Source organism: Adiantum capillus-veneris, chromosome 14 (genome assembly GCF_014529385.1).
Source record: "Adiantum capillus-veneris isolate H3 chromosome 14, ASM1452938v2, whole genome shotgun sequence".
Classification (NCBI taxonomy): Eukaryota; Viridiplantae; Streptophyta; class Polypodiopsida; order Polypodiales; family Pteridaceae; genus Adiantum; species Adiantum capillus-veneris.
Genome location: NC_140944.1, coordinates 19162294 through 19173512, shown reverse-complemented (window position 1 = coordinate 19173512; position 11219 = coordinate 19162294). Strand labels below are relative to the sequence as shown.

Below are 11219 nucleotides of genomic sequence, written 5' to 3'. Positions count from 1 at the left end.
GATGAGCCGTCTAAACCAGCTTCTAGAACACATTGAACACTACATCCCAAAGCACTGTCTCGGCTCTTTGGGCACCTTCATCTGCTATCCCAATTAGGCCACCCTTTTAGCTCTTTTGGCCTAAAATACCACTTTAAACATACATTTACGCTACCCTTTGGTTGCTCAGGACCTTGGTATCTGCCCTAGCCTTCTGCACTACACTTTCCTGCAGCCTTTGCCTGGCGTAGACCCCTTTCTAGCTCGTACCAACTTTGGCTGCACCAACGCCGGTAGTCTCATATTGTAATTGCTGAACCAAAATCTCATAACTAGTTAATGTATTTGATGAGATGACTATATATATATATACATACATACATACATACATACATACATACATACATACATATATATATATATATATATATATATATATATTCCAAAAAAAATATTTTCAATGTGTTTGTATGCTTTTTTGTGAAAGAGTACGTTTATATAGTGACATGCATGATTCTTGAAGGCTCCAATCTCTCCATGGCAAATGAGATAGAGCAACCCTTTTAATGAGGTTCTCTAAGAATGCATATGCAAAAAATTAATCACTCAAAGTCTTTTAAAATGTGAAATTTTTAGAGCTTTGTAAGAATTATCCATTTCTATTTTTTGTACCTTGATTGTTATAGTTGAAGTTTGTGCACTTTTAATCATAAATAGCAATTAATAACTTAAATTTTGTAAATCTACCCTTTACATTAACGACTAACTAAAATGTTTCTTTTATATACTATCCCCCCCGCCCCCCCCCCCCCCCTCTCTCTCTCTCTTTGTCGGAGATCATTATAAGTTTTAGCCTTTTTCAAATAGATTTTTAACTCTGATGACCCTTCAATAGTCACTTTTTTGCCTTTTGAAGACCCATGTGAAGACATCACCTTGTTTTAGCTTGTGAGTTGTGTTATCGAAGCACGAGGTTTTGTATTTGAGTTTTCCTTTCACTCTTTTCTATTTTTGGCCAAGAAGGCCATAGAAGAGTGGTAGAGAAAACATGAAATTCTTCTTTGCATCTCTCACCATTCCCAATGGTCACCATCACATTAACTTTGAATGAGAAAAATGTTCAAATGAGTATGGTAAGGCTTGAAATGACTTAAAAGTGTGTGTGTGCACGTGCATCTCTCTCTCTCTCTCTCTCTCTCTCCATTAGAGTGTTCAAAAAAATCATTTTTTTCAGACATACAAAATTTCTTTTCTTGAATTTGCCAAGAAAAGTTTTAAAAAATTAGATTTATTTTTCAAGTTTTTACACTGTTTTTCTCTATTTTGGAACAAAATTTCTCCTTTTCCCCTTGCTCTCAAATGACACGATATTAAGCTGAGACACATTTTTCTCGAACAGAGACCATTAACATGTCAAATGTGTTTTAATAAACACTCAATTTATTACAACAAAAAATGTTGCCTTCTTGAGACCATCGTGAAGTCTTCACTTTCTTGGCCTGCTAAAAGCCTTAGTGCATTATGGATGAAGGTCGTTCAATTTTCATTGTTAACAAGTGTCCCAAGGGGCCTTGAAAGTTTTGTGAATAGAAAGACATGATAGTTTTCTAAATGCTATTTTCCAAAGTTGCATTCACTTTTTTGGACTAAAAAGTGTATTCATTGGAGTGATATGAGGTATTGATAAAGGTTCTTTCATATGAACACTTCATATTACTATCTTGTTCTCTTATGTTTATTAAATTTATTTTTTCTTATGAAAAAAACATTAAAATATTTTTATCTTTAAATCTAAATTTCATTTTTAAAAAATATTTATTGGAAAAATTACCAAAATACCCCTCTAATTTGTGGAAATTTCCAAAATACCCTTGTATCTATTTTGGTTGGATTGTTCAAGATTTTTTAATCTTTACTCCTTTTTGACAATTGAGATCCGCATTGCGTGGTTAGAATGTAATTTGTCACAAATTACCTCGCAAAAAAGGCAATTATTTCTAAAGATAATGAAGCAATTAATCTCCAAAACCTACATAATCAACTCAAAATTTGGATTTAGCATCCTATATTGATAAGCAACGAGTCTTCTTATGAAAAGCTACAAATTTTTTAATCTTTGAAGAAATTTAATTTCACAACTAGGGGTATTTTGGAAATTTTGTAAACTTTGAAGGGCATTTTGAGAATTTATGACAAAATATTGGGGGTATTTTGGGAATTTCCACAAATTAGAGGGGTATTTTGGTGATTTTCTCTATTTTATTTATTGTCAAAATGTTGATATGAAATGTGCACCTTTCACATTATTATCTCTCACATTATCAAGTGGGGCTCTTTGTAATATATAAACTACTTGTATTTATATATTAAAATGCAACAAAAAATCCATATAATTGTGGATACGGATTTAAACTTTGTTTATGCATACATCAATGAAAGGCAGTGCCTTATTGTAGACGACCTTGTTGACCTTTCAATTTTTTTTAAAAGGATACCCAGTGCCAATAAAGCGTTAAAGACGAGATTTAGAAAACGGACGAAGAGCGAACGAAGACAGCGCGCGCGCGCAGCCGAAATCAAACCTCAAGGTTCTCTCTCTCTCTCTCTCTCTCTCACACACACACACACACACACACACACACACACACACACACACATTTACATTCAAGTTATAAATAGGCGAATCCTGGCGCTCAGGGAATGGAAGTTTGTTGTTTCATGGCCTATGTAAGGCCTTAGGAAGTCTTGCACGGGCAAGGTTAGCAATCTAAGCCCTCTGAACACCTGCCGAGTCATGCTCACCTTCAGTAGGAGGACCCAGCGACATTGCTGACGAGAGATCTACCCTGCCCGTGCAAAACCCCTTTCAGGAGAACTCTCGGGAGCATTTGTGGCCCATTGGATTAAGCTTGCTGAATAGGGGCCCATGGCAAAGTTAAAGTTTTCTGATCAGGTGTTCAAGAGAGGCATTTACTAGGAATGCTGTATGCTAGCTCCTTCAAAGGATGCTGAAGAAGTCCTATTGAGGGACGAACTTCTGCTGCCAAGAAAACCTTGTAAGAACAGTTGAAATAGGCAGAGTTCCTCTTCAAAGAATTACGGCACGATATTTCTTCATCAATAAGCAAGTGACTTTACAATTGTTGTGTGACCACACACTGATGTTCCTTACAAAGTAGGCTTGGCCTTAGCGTAAATGCCACATCAACCTGCTGTACGTTGCCAGGTCATCAAGCTTGTACAGTCCTGCGTTTTGTGGCGCTAAATGTAAGTTTTGGGGCACTACGTGCCGGTTGAAAAGAACAAGTGGAAACATCTTTAGCACTTTAAACACTCCAACATAGAGGGAACTTCACACTTGAGAAGAGACATGGAGTCGCGGAGTTCCACTCCTAGATTCTCTGACCCAAATCTTCCTTTGGAGGTGCTATGGGGGGCTATGCCTACTGGGGTTAAGATCTCAATCAGAAGGATATGCTCATATAGATGCTCATGATGCAAAGTGGCTAGTAAGTACGAGTGTTTCATTCGTGATCGTTTCCTGTATTTTAGTCAGCGTTTTTATGTGATCCCTTTTTCTAGGCATTCCATATTGTACGTTGAGCACGTTTCACTCATGAATGAGCACAGATGTATGCGGATTTTTCATGAAAAGCTGAAAAGTATGCATTCAAGGAAGTCACATTCCATGTCTCTTCCTTGGCACGACACAGTTGTAGAAAGAGCACATGAAAGTATGAGCACCAAGCATGGGCATTTCCGTTGTGAATTGCCACAGTTGATTGATTTAGATTACAAAGACAAGATTCGATCTCATTGTTTGCGTGTGTGTGGTGAACGGTTTGGCACTCCGTCTCTATGTTCATCTACATTGCATGCACAATCTTTAGAGAAGACAAGCTTTTCTAGTCACTTTACATGGAATGGGTATGTTCATGTTTTTGTGTTGGAAGTGGTTTCAGGAATTTTCAGCCTCGGAGATTCTTGAAGAAGGTAGACGTATGACTATAGACGAAGTTGAAGCATCGAAGGAGCCACATAAGACTTTGTGTCGCTTTTAGCGCGGCCCAAAGAAGCAAGCGTTGTAGACCTTTATGAAGTTCAAGTATTACACGACCCACATATCAGAGTGGGCCGGCGAAGAGTCCTTTCCAGGATTCCGGATGTTATTGGCGATCTCCCTTGCCGCCATACAGTTTTGTACCAGTACCTCACTTTGAAAAGGAGGGGATGTCACGTGACACATCCAACCCTATGTGTCCGTGGACAAGCTACAGCATGACAAGGGTTCAATTCAGTCAAGTCAGTCTAGAATAGGAAGTGATCTGGCACTTTTGTGAGTCTGTTCGCAGACCGTGCATGTCCAGACACTTAGATTAGATGCATATTCTCTGGTTGCACACAACATGATCATCAACATTTCCATCAGAATCATCAAAATCCATCAGGGGAATTTTTAAGTGTATTAAACCTATTTTCCCTATTTTTGACATTTTTCACTTATTTATTAAGTGACTTTTGTTGGAAACTAGGTAGGGCAATTTTGCTAAGATAATATATAAGAAAACCAGAGTTAGGACACTTTCTGGCAGAAGAGGCAGCAGGGACCTAACATCCAACAATGCACCTTCTCAGCAAGACCCCTTCCCAGGCAGGAGACTTAGCGTTTTTAGCCAAGGACAGACAGTGTTTTTCTCCATTGCAGATCAGTCCGAGCGTTTTGCATTGCAAACCAACCCGGCGACAGCAAGACACAGTAGAAGACTCCTAGCATTAGCAGATTTACACAACGACAGCTGATCAGCCCTAGCGTTAGCAGATTTCCACCGCAAGTCAGATTTTCAGCCCTAGTGTTTTTGCAGATCAACCTCAACGTTTTTGCAGATCTTCGCGACGGAATCAGCCCTAGGACCAGCGTTTTCAATTTTCAGCCTTTAGACACAGCAGAACAAGTCCTAAACCTAAACCTCGCAGATCTCACCTTCCCGCAGCAGATCCTCGCCGCACGGTCAGATCCAGCGAAGTTTTTTTTTTTAATTTAAGAAAAAGATCCTTCTATTAGTTAATGAAAACTGTCCATAGGGCTACATCCACCTCTGCAAGAGAGGGCTACAACAAGCATGATGGGGAGACTCTCCCAATGAAAAAAACAGCATATATACAATGGGGCTAGATCAAGAAATGGGAGGAGGGAAGAGCCACACAGGTGGACAGTAGTGCCATCTGAGCACCCCCTGGACCATGGTGTAGAAAGGCCTAGGGCGCCAGAGTCGAAGGAAAGCCTCGCGGCGCTCCCGTATGCGGTCGGAGTTGCCCTGTAGTCCCTCAAGCTGTCCTCTGAGAGTATGGATCAGCTCTAGCCAAAAGTCACGAACAGTCTCTGCTGGTGGCACAGGGCAAGCCTCAAAGATGCGGAAACAACGGGCCCGCCAGATGAACCAAAGAGCTAGGCCGCTGATGAGCTCCCAGCACTCCTCTCTCTCATTGCACCACTCCTGTGGAGTGAGGTCTGTAGCAAGCTGGAGTGCAGGTCGCCCCCCCTGTATCACTATCATCCTGCTGGTGGAAGATAGCTCAAACTGTAGTGCCGGGTCCGTGAGAGTGGACCAAGCCGCTGCCCCCCAAGTGTACTGTCGAGCCGCGGAGAGGGCAGGCATCAGCCGAAGAACTCGTAGCAACACCTGCTGGGCCGAAGGACAGTCCCAAAGACAGTGTCGCTGACTCTCCACCAACTGGTCACAGGCTGTACATGCGGCCGAGAGACCACTATGCACAAGCCAGCTCCCTACTGTTGTGGCTCTGTGTGCAACCAACCACTGGAACAAAGTGACGCGCCTCAGTTGTCTGGAGTCCCACAGCCTCTGCCAAAAAGCTGCCAAGAACTCAACTGTGAGACCCTCCTCCTGCCAATGACGTGCTGCAGCGGGGCGGGCCTCTCTCTGCGCTGCAAGTATATGACGTCCAAGCCGAACAGTGTACTGAAAGAAAGGGACTCCTGGGCGGTCTGCAGAAGAGAAGGGGTCCCTCCATAGCCACTCACCAGGATCCCACTGTACTCCCAAGCCCATAAGAGTGTCCTGTCTCGAGAGCTGTTGGGTCAGGGTCTATGACGCAAGTCCTCCCACAGATGCCCACAACTCGGATCCTCTGGAAATAGCACTCTGCTACCTGCGGGGCCTCTACTGTAACTCACTGTAATCGTCCCCCACCCTGAAGCTCAAAGAACAGGGCTGGGATAGTCTCTGAACAAGCCCTGACTGAGATGAGAACCTCCAGTCGTGTGAAGGCTCCCATTCATCGGGGTGCTACTGACTCGAGAGGCGTGAGCCACTCAACTGGAACTGACTCTGAGATGTCCTGATACATGCTCTGAACCCCTCTCATGCCCTGTAGCTAGACACCCTGCACCTCCTCTGACAAACCTATGAACTCTAGCCAGTCACCTAGAGAGCGCGCTGGACCTGCTGCCATGGGACCCCATGAAACATGAGGCCTACTCCCAACCAGGTGGCCTCTCTGAGTGCTAACCATGGGGTTCCAGACGAGGGGCTGTCGTAGGCGCTCCTCCGTGCATGTCGGTTGTCTCTGCTCTAGGCCACGGCGTAAGAGCTCCCAAGAGCGAAGTAAACTCACAGCGAATTGGTCCTCCAGTCTCTTGCTCAAACCAACTCGGCGCAACTCTGTAAAGATCCATCTGGTCGAAGGTTGCCAAGGGCCTCCTGACAGAGGCACCCTGGCACGAAGCCTCTGCAGCAAGAACTCTTTCCAGGGCTCCTCGCCTGGAAGAAGTCCTCTGACGACGAACTTCCCAAGAAGGGCTCTGCTTTGTTGTGCTGGATCAATGATCCCAAGCCCTCCCTGAGAACAAGGAAGTGTGATGACCGACCAAGCCACCTTGGCTCGGGCAACCTGAGTGTCGCGACCTGACCAAAGGAAGTTCCTGATCAGCCTCTCTACCTGGCTGATACAAGAACTCGAGAAGATCCAGCAAGAAGTGATGTACCACATAGTTGCCAACAACACCTGGTTGGCAACTACTACTATACCAGCCAGCGAAAGTCGTGCTGAGCTCCAGTGGAACAGCTTTCTCCTGATGGACAGGAGAAGAGGAGCAATCTGCTGCTCGGGCGACAAATCCAAACCAACCTGACAACCCAAGTATCGAACTGCAGTCCCTGGGGGAATCCACCTGAAACCCTCTCCTGACATCCACTCTGGCACAGGAGCACTGCCAACCGAGAAAGCCACTGTCTTTCTCCAGTTGATCAATGCACCTGATGCACAGCAGAAGGTCTCAAGAGCCTGCCCACACCTGTGTAAATTGGCCTCCTGGCCCTCTAAGTACAAGGCTGAGTCGTCGGCAAACTCAGCGTCCAGAAGCTCATCTCCCCGTATCGGGAGTGCTAAGCCCCTCAAACCAACCTGCTGTGACACCAAAAATCTGCTCATCGCCTCCGCATAGAACAGAAAGAGAAAGGGGACAAGAGGACAACCCTGTCTGACCGATCGTGTGAGCATGAAGCGCTCACCTCTACCTCCTGCCAAAAGCACCTGACTGTGAGCTTGTCTGTACAAAGCCGACACCCCTCTGATCCAAGCATCTGAAAAGCCCATCCTGCGAAGCGTGCCCTCTAGAAAGTCCCAGTCAACTCTGTCGTATGCCTTCTCTAAATCGAGAAGAAGAATCACAAGGTCCTCCCCACGGAGACGTGCTAGGGCAGAAGCCTCCCAGAAAGTGAAGATGTTGTCAAGGATACTGCGTTCCTTGACAAAACCTGTATGAGTCCCATGTATAAGGCTCTCCAAAAGTGGCTGAATCCTCAAACTCAGAGCCTTGGCAAGAATTTTGTAGGCTGAGTTGAGGATGGTGATGGGGCGCCACTGTCGAATCTCATCCAAGGAGCCACCTTCCTTTGGAATGAGGTAAATCAGGCCCTCACTCATGCTATCCGGCATCACTCCTGTGTGCAGAATGTACTGAAAGGCACTACAAAGATCTGGGCCAAGCAAGTCCCAGTACTCCAAGAAGAAGCTGGGAGTCAGCCCATCCTCACCTGGACAACTACCACGAGGAAGGGCCCTTAGAGCCGTGTGCAGCTCCTCAAGCTGAAGAGGTATCTCCAGCCTCTGGCGCATCTCCTCAGTCACAAGACAAGGCATCTGCGCCCAAACCTGCTCCTTGCATGCATCTTGTCTCTCTGACTGGGGCTCAGCCGTCAGTAGCTCACGGTAAAAGTCAGTAGCAACTGCACGCATATCCTCAGGCTCACAAGCAACTGACCGATCGGGTCTCCTCAGCTGAGTGACCTTGGCATGCGAGTGCCGAGGTCCTACTGTCTCAAAAAAGGCACCTGTCACTCTGTCACCTACCTGAGTCCACTGAGATGCCTGTTGGTGAAAGGCAAACTCATGGCGCCTCTCCTTTGTGCAAGCAAGCTCCTGTCGAGCCTGCTGTAACTGCTCCTCCAACCATGGACTGTCTGAATGCTGCTCTTGCATCCTCTGTAGTGAAGCAATGCCTCGTCTGAGACGCTGCTCCTCCTCTCTCGCTGCGGCCCGTCGAGCCAAAGACTCCTGGAGAAAAAAGTGGCTAAGCTGAACTAGGCCTAAGGCCACTCTGTCTGCCGGTAGAGCCTGGCTGTCCATGCCCTCTGTCCAAAGAGCCTCTACCCTCTCTCTGAGTGCTGTGTCCAACAAGACCCGCTCTGGGATGCGAAGCATCGTGCTCCCACTCCTCTGCCTGTCTGCCACTGTGAGGATCACTGGTGCATGGTCCGAGAAGGATGTCCCTGCCAGGATGCCCACTGATCCCCCCAAGTCACTATAGTGGTCACTAGTGTAGAAGCGATCTATCCGCGATAGATTCACTCCTCCCACTCTGCGGTCTGATCTAGAGAAGGCAAGACTCTCTGGAGGCCTCACAGAGACAAAATGCTGCCATGTATCCGAGACCCTCAAGGTCATACACAACCTCTCCCAAGATGCTAACTCGACTCCATGCACAGTAGCATGGCTGCCTCCGATCCTGTCAGAAGGGTCCTCCAACATGTTGAAGTCCCCTCCTACACACCAATGGTCAACCTGTGGCAAAGACTCAACAATCTGTGACCAAAACTCTACACGAGCACTCGCCACATTGGGCGCATAGATGTTCAGGAAGCCCACAAGGCCACCCTGAACCTGCAAAGTAATCCACTGAGCCCTGCCTGGCACAATAATCCCTTTGCCCACAATGGCCTGCTGCAATGAGTCCGCAATAGTCATACATACCCCACCCTGGATGCCTCCAGGTCCAAAAGCAGCTGACCAAAAGGTATCATAACGTCCACGCAAAATCTGACCACAGCGCCGGATGCGGCTCTCAGACAAATGGTGCTCCTGAAGCATAAGGAGATCAATCTCTCCTCCCACAAGGCAACGCTGAAGCTCCTGCCGCAATCAGCCCCGCTGTCGCTGAAACTGGGGCCCACCTAATCCCTGCACGTTCCATGAGACGATCCTCATGGGGAGCGAGAGAGAATAGATGCTGCAGTAGCAGCAAGACGGGCTATCTTCGAGGTAGGCTTGGATGGGGAGTAATCCGCATCCGAGCGTCCTCTAGATAGGCGAGCCTGTAGTGAGTGCCTGGCCCAAGCCCAAGCAGAGCGAGCCGAGCGTAAAGCAACCTCCTCTGTCCAGGAGTCCTCATGTATGTATACATAGCAAGGCAAACACTGTGTATCAGCAAAAAAGTACATCACAATGTGCCTACATCCTGCTGAGTCTGGGGGTGTCACTGCAAACTTGGCCAGTGGCCACAAAGTCTGCAGCAAATCTGTAACTCCAAGTTCTCCCATGTGGTGAGAGAACTCGAGAACCTGTGTATGCAACCATCCCACCATTGAGTCGAGGGACCACTCTGTCTCGGTCCTACCGCAGAGAGGAAAGGAGAAACCAACTGCTGAGTCCAAGGCCTCTGTCCCCCTAGCGGCGAGGAACAGAGCGTGGACCCTGAAGCAGGCTGCCTCGTGGTCTGCTGCGGAATCGCCGAGAAAGCGAGTGAATCCGTAATCGAAGAAGTCCCAGCGGCGTCGGAGGTCAATGCTCCTCAAGCCACGAGGGATAGCTGCAAGGGAAGATGTCTGAATCTGCAAAGGGGGCCGCAAGAAGGGCTGACCCTCTCTCGCTAGGCGACTCGTGGCAAAAGCGCTGCCAAGAGATCTCCTAGCCGCCGGCGAGGGACCAGTCTCCTGAGTTGACTGTGGTACTGAAGCAGGAGGAGGGGGAGAAGGAGCTGGGGGGGGGGGTGGAGGAGAAGAGAAGCGGGGCGGGACGACAGAGACAGGGGGGCGAGGTGGGGAGTGGGCGGGAGCAAAGGGCGGGGGAGGGGATGAGGAGGAAGAGGGGAAATCTGAAGGAGGAGGGGCTGGCGAGGGTGAAACGGAAGAGAAGGCTAGCGTAGGAGGCTCCTCCTGCTCAAGAGGACCAAAGCGGTTCCCCGTGGGAACCCACTGCTGCCGAGTAGGCACCTGAGGGCCACTCTGAGTGCCAGGCGGTCGCTGTGGCCCCTGGCGTCGACGGCCACGGGCCTGCTGCCACCCCTCCTCCGCTGGAGCCCCAGGCTCGGAGGGTGGCTCAGAATCTGTACGCTGTGTCGCTGGCTGAGGCTGCGGCCCAGCCTTGGCAGGCTGGGGCTGAGGCTGAGGTGCAGGTCGTGGTCTCCTCCGTGGACAGGCCTTCGCTAGGTGGCCCATCTGTCTGCAAATGAAGCACTGGTTCGGGAGACCTGAGTACTCCACACTCTGCCTAAACCAACCCCCACTCACCCGAGTCAAAAGGATGACCTTTGGGAGCGTGTGGGTATCTCTGACCAAAACTTGAACTGAAGGGATGCCGGCCGCCTTGGCAGCTATCGATGCTGCCGTACGAGGTGTCTCCAGAACAGTCCCGATGGCGGAGCCAATCCTGGAGAGCAGTGGAAGGTACTCCCTCCGTAAACCCGGAAAGCAGACTGAGATGGGGATGTCTGCCTCCTCTACAAGCACATCCGAAGTCGGGTCAAAACCGCGTCGCCACTGTCGAAAGTGGGCGTGTGATGCTCGGATAGCCAGTGGACTCATAGCTATGACCTTGGAGGCCATCTCGGAAGTCTCGAACTCAATCTGGTAGTACCCCCGTCCGAGGATCTGGACATCCAAAATCTTGCCCACCTCTGCGAGAAGGCGGGCCTGGAGAAGGTCACTCAGCTCTCCTCTGCTGGG

At 48.2% G+C, this 11219-nt stretch overlaps 1 protein-coding gene across 7 annotated transcripts in view; it reads left to right on the top strand.

The window, feature by feature from the left end:
• Positions 1 to 2455: 2455 nt before the first annotated feature.
• Positions 2456 to 11219, top strand: part of LOC147442030 (dynein regulatory complex subunit 2-like) — a 157699-nt gene continuing 148935 nt past the window's right edge. For 5 of the 7 annotated variants that reach the window (XM_086528361.1, XM_086528359.1, XM_086528360.1 and 2 more), the window contains exon 1: positions 2469 to 2567. The gene's annotated coding sequence lies outside the window, so the exon portion shown is untranslated. Of the gene's footprint in view, positions 2568 to 11219 lie in introns of all 7 variants that reach the window. The other 2 variants (XM_086528356.1, XM_086528357.1) reach the window with 2 other exon arrangements.